Here is a 6,681-nt window from a genome sequence, read left to right as displayed (position 1 = left end):
GGGCGTGCTAGCAGCCACGTGGCCGACCCGCTCGTCACCAGCTCCCTCTCAGCAGCCGCCCTCAGGCTGCACTTTCCGCGGCGTGTCACCACGGCACTCCTCCTCTCCAGACGGGGCCCTAGGTGGCCTTACAACCGTCGACACTGTACCAAGCACCGGGGTTCGAGGGGGGCCAGATGAAGCTGCGCCAACGCCACTCCACTCCGTCGAGTCGCCGACCAGGACAGACAGGCACCGACTCCGCAGCAACCGGACCGCGCTGAGCTCTCCCGCTGCAGCTACCGTCTTCGGCGTCCCTCCTCGTGTTGCCATCTCGCAGAGCCGAACTGCTCTGTTCCCGGCCCGTTCCACTCCTTCGCGGCCTCGGCGAAGGCACGACCCCCGAGATGGTCGTGCTATCGAACTCCACACAACGAACTTTTTTCAAAAGGCGCCGGCCAACAGGCCAACTAGAACGGGCGCCCACACAGCACGGTGCCTCTCACACGCACCCAAAAGTTAAAACACACAAAAACAGTCACACTCTAGAGGGCCTTTCCGACGAAGCTGCCCCACCGTCGTGAGTTTGCTGCCCTCAGCGGCTCCGCCAACCGTCCATCGTCTAGGAACCTCTTCTTCGCCGCACTCCCTCGGCTCTGCTCACGCGTCGCGGCTCGCAGCGGAGTCAGTGCCCAGGCCAGCGTCGTCTTCTCCGCGAACGCTTCTTCAGGCCCCTCTTCCGGCAAGAACTTCTCCCATGGCCGCAGGCAGCTCCTCCGTCGGCTGTAGCGATAGAAGGCCCCGAGCTTTTTAGTAGCCCTTACAAGGGCTCTTCCTGGATCCTCTTGCGTGGGCCTCCACCCAGTGGTATGGTCTTCCGCTCCCCGCTTCTCTCGCTGGGCGGAGGCCATGTTCGAAAGTCGCTTCTGACACCAATGTAACGTTTAATGCACACGACACCAACGTTGTTCAATGGCAGCTTTATTGGCTCACGAACGAGGGCAGGGACTCAGACACAGATTACAATACACACAGGGCAGGTCAAGGAAACACACATACTACACCAACAGGGGAGGTCCAGCCCCCCACACGAAAAGGAACACACATGAGGGATAACTAAAAAGGGAAACAGGTTACGATAAAAACACCAACTTTACACTTCTAACTTAGGGGAAATACGACATAAACCCCCCGATTGTTCACCCTCGTGTCCCAGCATGCCTTTCGCTAGAGAACGCTAACACAGTCTTTATGCGCCGACGCTACATTATGTTGGTTTTGTGCGAATCCGCTCAGTGGACTACATCTCTCGTCTCGAACGATGTACGTCACCAATGTAATGAAACGATAAGATTAGCTGTTATGCTAGTTAACGGTTGCATCTTGCTGCCTGCTATGTCACTTAACAGTATCTAATGTACAGTCTATGGACGAATACAACTTACCTGATGTGTTTAATCCTCTGACTCATGGTATTTTCATTGGCAAGGAAAGCCCAATTAAGACCTGTTGCTGGTATGCTTGTACAATCTAGTGTGGCTGTGAATGAGCTAACGTCTCTAGCGCGACTGATGGGTTTGTAGTCGTTGGAATCATGATCTTTCACAATGTTGTAATTCAACAAACTGCAAATGTCTTTACATGAAAAATTGTCTTTAAAATTGACAAACATCATATGGGTAATTCAAGGCACAAGTCAACCGGGACCAGAAAAAAAACATTTTTTCGCCATAGACTGGCGTTAGGTCCCATGGAGGCAAACGGAAGGGGCGGGACTTCGGCTCTCTATTAGAAGAACACTTTGTTCATCTAATTGGTTGATTTGGCCCGTCGATAACCAACAGAGGTGGTGATAGACAGATGGTTTATCCAATCAGCTAACCAGTATTTCCGCCCCTTCCCAAAAGTTCTCCAACGGAAAGTTCCCAGATGGACATGCAGAGCAAATGCGAAGCATCCATCTGGCGGAGTCAGGTTAGCAGGCCATCTGGATACTTGTAACAGTTTTTTTGCAGGCTGTGGATACGGGCCGACGAGTATTTGAGTCATGGTTGAGGAGCACAGTAGTTCACAGGGCACGCATGAAGACCAGCGTAGCAGCCAGAGCTCATGGACGAGAAGCCAGAGCAGCCGCGATACGGATGCAGATCGCATAGGGAAGGAGGGTGGAAGACAGGCACGGCCAACTAAAAGGTTCCAGCAGGCAGACGCAGGTTAGCGCTGACACACCTAGCCGATGTCCTAATAATCTAGCACGTTAGCCAGCAAGTGTAACCACTGACACTCTTGGGAGGTAACCAGGTCCCTGTGAGTGTAACAGCATAGGCAAGAGGCTCACCCACTGATGTAGCAAGCAAGACACTACCAAAGCAGTCTCAGTGGAGTATCCTTGAGAGGGCTCGCACAGTGACACATAGGGCAGGCAGGGGCGGGGTTCACTCTTTATTACGACATCCCGTTATTACGACGACCATCTATTACGACATACCGTTATTACGACAAGCCTCTATTTAGACAGAGAAGCCCCTGGCTGCAGCTTGCAGATCGGGGCTGGGCTCAATGTGGGGTGGAGCACAATGTTGAGCTCAGCCCACCTTCAGCACATCTTCTCACGCATGTCCGTAGGGCCTACCTTGTTTCCTACTGTCCAAGTTATATTTCTCAACATAATCTCTTGAAAGAATGCTTAAATCTATAAAAGCATTTCCTCGACTCAAAACACGGAGGTTAGACTCTCGCTGCAGGCTAACAGTACTACTGGGTAGGGTAGCCTATAATGCGTAGGGGAGAGGTACAATTGTAACAGCAGTACAAATGTATTGGTGTTTTATTCTCAAGATATGGTGTAGCTACGGAAACGTAAATAGACACATATCATGAAATTATGTAGAATCTTACAGCCATCCAAATATGAATGGTCTACTTAAATAAGACCAGAGATATTAAGAAAAAGGTGCAAAATTCAAGCATCGCAATTTTTTATTGATTCTTTCAATCGCAACTGTTTGTTTAAGTTTGCTTCGTGAAATTTGAGCGTGTGGACTTCAATCACGTCATTCATATCTTCAGTCCCTCTGTTTCAATTTAACATATTGAAAATAACAGTTTAGCTAGGATTAGGGCTGTAACGATACACCAACCTCACGATTCGGTTTGTATCACGATTTTTGACCCACGGTTTGATACAAACCTCGATTTTTCTTTCCTTTTTTTGGGGGGGGCTAGACATTTTATTAAATAACATTAGAAGACGAGAGGATTACAATATATTGTAGGCTATAATATATCTGTATTATTTTATATCCTGATATAAAAAGATTTTACTGAATATCTGATATTTATGACAGCACACTTTATGCAGATTAGCCTATAGCCTAGGCCTACTATTTTTATTACAACTCTACCTCTTTAATTCAGCTGTCTGGTTGAAGCCTGGAAATATTGTAAACAAAGTAGCATAGTTGGCTAGCTTATCATAGTCTACTGATTGGACTGTTCAGTTTCCCCATGTGTGTTCAAGTTTCAAGGTAATGTTTCTCCTTGGGACAGGCCCTTTTGGGAAACGTTGGTATTGAGATGATCAGTCAACTTGAATGCAAAAGTTTTAAACAAATATGTGCAGCATGCTAATGATGCTAAGCGGATTTAATAGTAATTTAGCTAATCGTCTTCTATGCGTCATTGCTTTCACGATTGTAAATGTTTGGGTTGGCCGCGCGTGTTCATTGAACAGTAGAGGGAGGGAGAGTGACCATACCGATCCACTTGCACGACCCCGACCCGACATACGCATGGTGTCGCGCTGCCTCCCCTCGTTCAGTCGTATGTGGGCATTTCGTTTAAAATGTCAGTTACCAGCTCATACTCAGTTCGTTTTAACGTATCTTAAGTGTTTTTCCACAAATGGACCACAATTTTAGGCATGTACTTAACAGTATACAACACATTAATAACGCTGATTGGACGTTCGTTTGGCGAACTGCTCCAAATTTTCTTTATCGGAGAGATGCCAGACTGATCTGTGAGTGAAAATCTGAAACTCGCGAGATCAGGATGGTCTCACGAGGCTAGAGTGGGACTGCTTCCAGACAAAAGCTGCAGAGTGCAGGGCACACTTTCCATGCTGGAATAAGGCATGATGGGTCGGGGGGGATTGAATCCAGGGATTTGAGGCCATGAGTGAAAAGAAGCTTTCGGGTTTCATTGACTGACTCGACACCGCAGTTCTTACTATACATGAGTACAGTCCAGCGTTTGAGAACTTGCATGTGCACTGATTCCAGTGTGAGGCTGGTTGGGTCTTGGGTGATCAGAATGAGGGTGCCGGTGACTTCTGGGTAAGCTGCCCACGCATTCCATGCTTTTTTTTGCCAATTCCATACATTGCTGATACAACGTCACATCATGTGAACGCCTGGAAGAGGGGCAGTGCTTGACATTTTTGAGGTCCCAGCATTTCTGAGATGTGGTGGATTGGAATATCTTTATATGCCTTCCCTGATCCAAATCCAATCCACAGCTCTGAGAGGCCTCAAGTCCCTGGATTCAATCCCCCCGACCCATCATGCCTTATTCCAGCGTGGAAAGCGTGCCCTGCACACTGCAGTTTTTGTCTGGAAGCAATCCCTCTCCAAAACTCCAGAGATTCCAGACCCCAGTAAGTGGGGTTGAGAATGGAATGACAGAACCAAAGTCTGGGTGCCATATTGGACAGATCTGGAAGATGCCAGCAAGGGATGCTCACTCCTCCTCTACTGTGGCTGTGTGGTTGCCTGTAAGGCCACCGAGCTGGACTTTTTGCTGTACCACATTGTGCAAGTGTGAGGGAGGCTGTACTAATAATGATGAAGAGTGAAACCAAAAATCTTTGAATAAATACATGATGTTTAAGCAAAGTCCTTTTAGGCAAGTCCCTCCACTCTGCGGCCATATTGCAACGCTTTTTGGGCACTCATCGGGCATCCATTTCGGCAGAAATGCGCGTGCTCATGGGTTCACAACACCAATCTTGCTCCAGCGGTGAGATAACAACACATGATTGGCACGATGTCTTCACAACACACCACATTATTGGCTCAATGTATTCACAACACAGCACATGATTGGCTCAATGTATTCACATGACAACATTTTGCCGCGGAAGGGGTGTGGTTTGCGTAGACAACTGCCATATTGCCGTTACAAACTAAGCTCATGCATTTCTATGGAGAATTTTTTTCTATGGAGAGTGCGGTGTCTCCTCATTAGAAAGTCTATGGTTTAAGTATGATTTTTTTTTTTGTGTTATTTGACTAAAATATAATATTGATCCTTAACATGGTGAAAAGCCTTATATACTGTAACTTTTCACTGTGGCATAGTTCTGAATTTGTGTTTATTTAGGGCTTAACAATGGTCCTTTTGGTCACAACATGTGATTTTTGACACTATAGTGATAATGACCTGTCCAATCAACAAAGAAAAGCATACCTTGGAGGTAAAATATGGGTCTAGGGACCTGAGTAATATTTCAATGTGACTTTTTCAGAGATATTGACAGTTTATGAGCCAAATATGACTATGATACTAGATTTAAATGGACTTAAAATAAGAAGAACATATCAAAATTGGATTCCTTGTATCAAACAAAGTAGAGAAAATACATTATACAACAATTTAAGACTAAAGGAAGCTGAGATATAACCTTTTCTCTTTTCGGCGGGGGCCATTTTGGATTTTATGGATAACTGTCACTAGGGGGGCCACCCCAACTTGTATCCATGGATTTTTTAAAACCTTAGGCCTATACCTAACACCCTGCCAAATCAAAAACTTATCCAGAAGTGCCCAATCTTCATGGTTTTTCACATATTCCTTCCCAGCTAGTTGTAGGCTAACACCCGTCTCTATGGCAAAATTAACTGATTTTATCGCGCGAACAATTTATGTAGCCTAAACAATAGGCTATAGAGGCCAATATTAAACAATGATAAAGCCATGTGCAACGCATTTTGGAATTGCAATACCCTCGATATATGTTGGAAAGCTTAGTTTATCGCTTTGATTTTCTTGCACGACTACAAGTCAATTGATACAAGTGCTCGAATCTGCTTCTACGAGTGACGATATTTTTGCTCCAGGCTAGGCGATATAATAGGAGCAAAAAGATTTGTATGTGTGGACGTCGAGCGAATCGATCGAGAAAACAAGGCGGCCGGATCTGGATCCTGGATAGACCCAAGAATAGACCAAACCTAGGCCCTTGAGCACAACAAAAAACAGCCATGTTGTGCTCCTTCACCCATGGAGTTCATCCCCACAGATGGGTTTTTGTGTTACATCTGTCTGATTAGTGCTTCCATTGCTTGTCCGCAATGCTTGTTTTCCACCATTATCTGGTCTGTCTCTGAAATGTAACATGGCGATTTGGACAGCTTTAATTTGTAGGTGCCCAGTATCCATTAGCAGATTCGCTGGACCTTCCCCGCCCTACGCACTTCATGTTTTAATCAGTGTGTTTCTTTCAAAGTACAACACAATTTATGGGGGAGGAGGTGTGATCCGGGCTGATTTATGAGACATATTAGTTTAAGTGGCAGTGTTGGCATTTCCGGGTGTAATGACAGAATGTTAGCGATGACTCTCTGACTCCTCTCGGGCTGCTCTCTGGAGATTAGATTGTAATCCGTGTTGTTTAAATGGCAACGCCACCCCCTTCACACA

The sequence above is a fragment of the Alosa pseudoharengus genome, unplaced genomic scaffold (assembly GCF_046254945.1).
Source record: "Alosa pseudoharengus isolate Yale_2024_CS ecotype anadromous, Long Island Sound unplaced genomic scaffold, YU_APseudo_1.1 YU_APseudo_1.1_scf_16, whole genome shotgun sequence".
NCBI classification, from domain to species: Eukaryota; Metazoa; Chordata; class Actinopteri; order Clupeiformes; family Clupeidae; genus Alosa; species Alosa pseudoharengus.
This window is presented reverse-complemented; position numbering follows the sequence as displayed.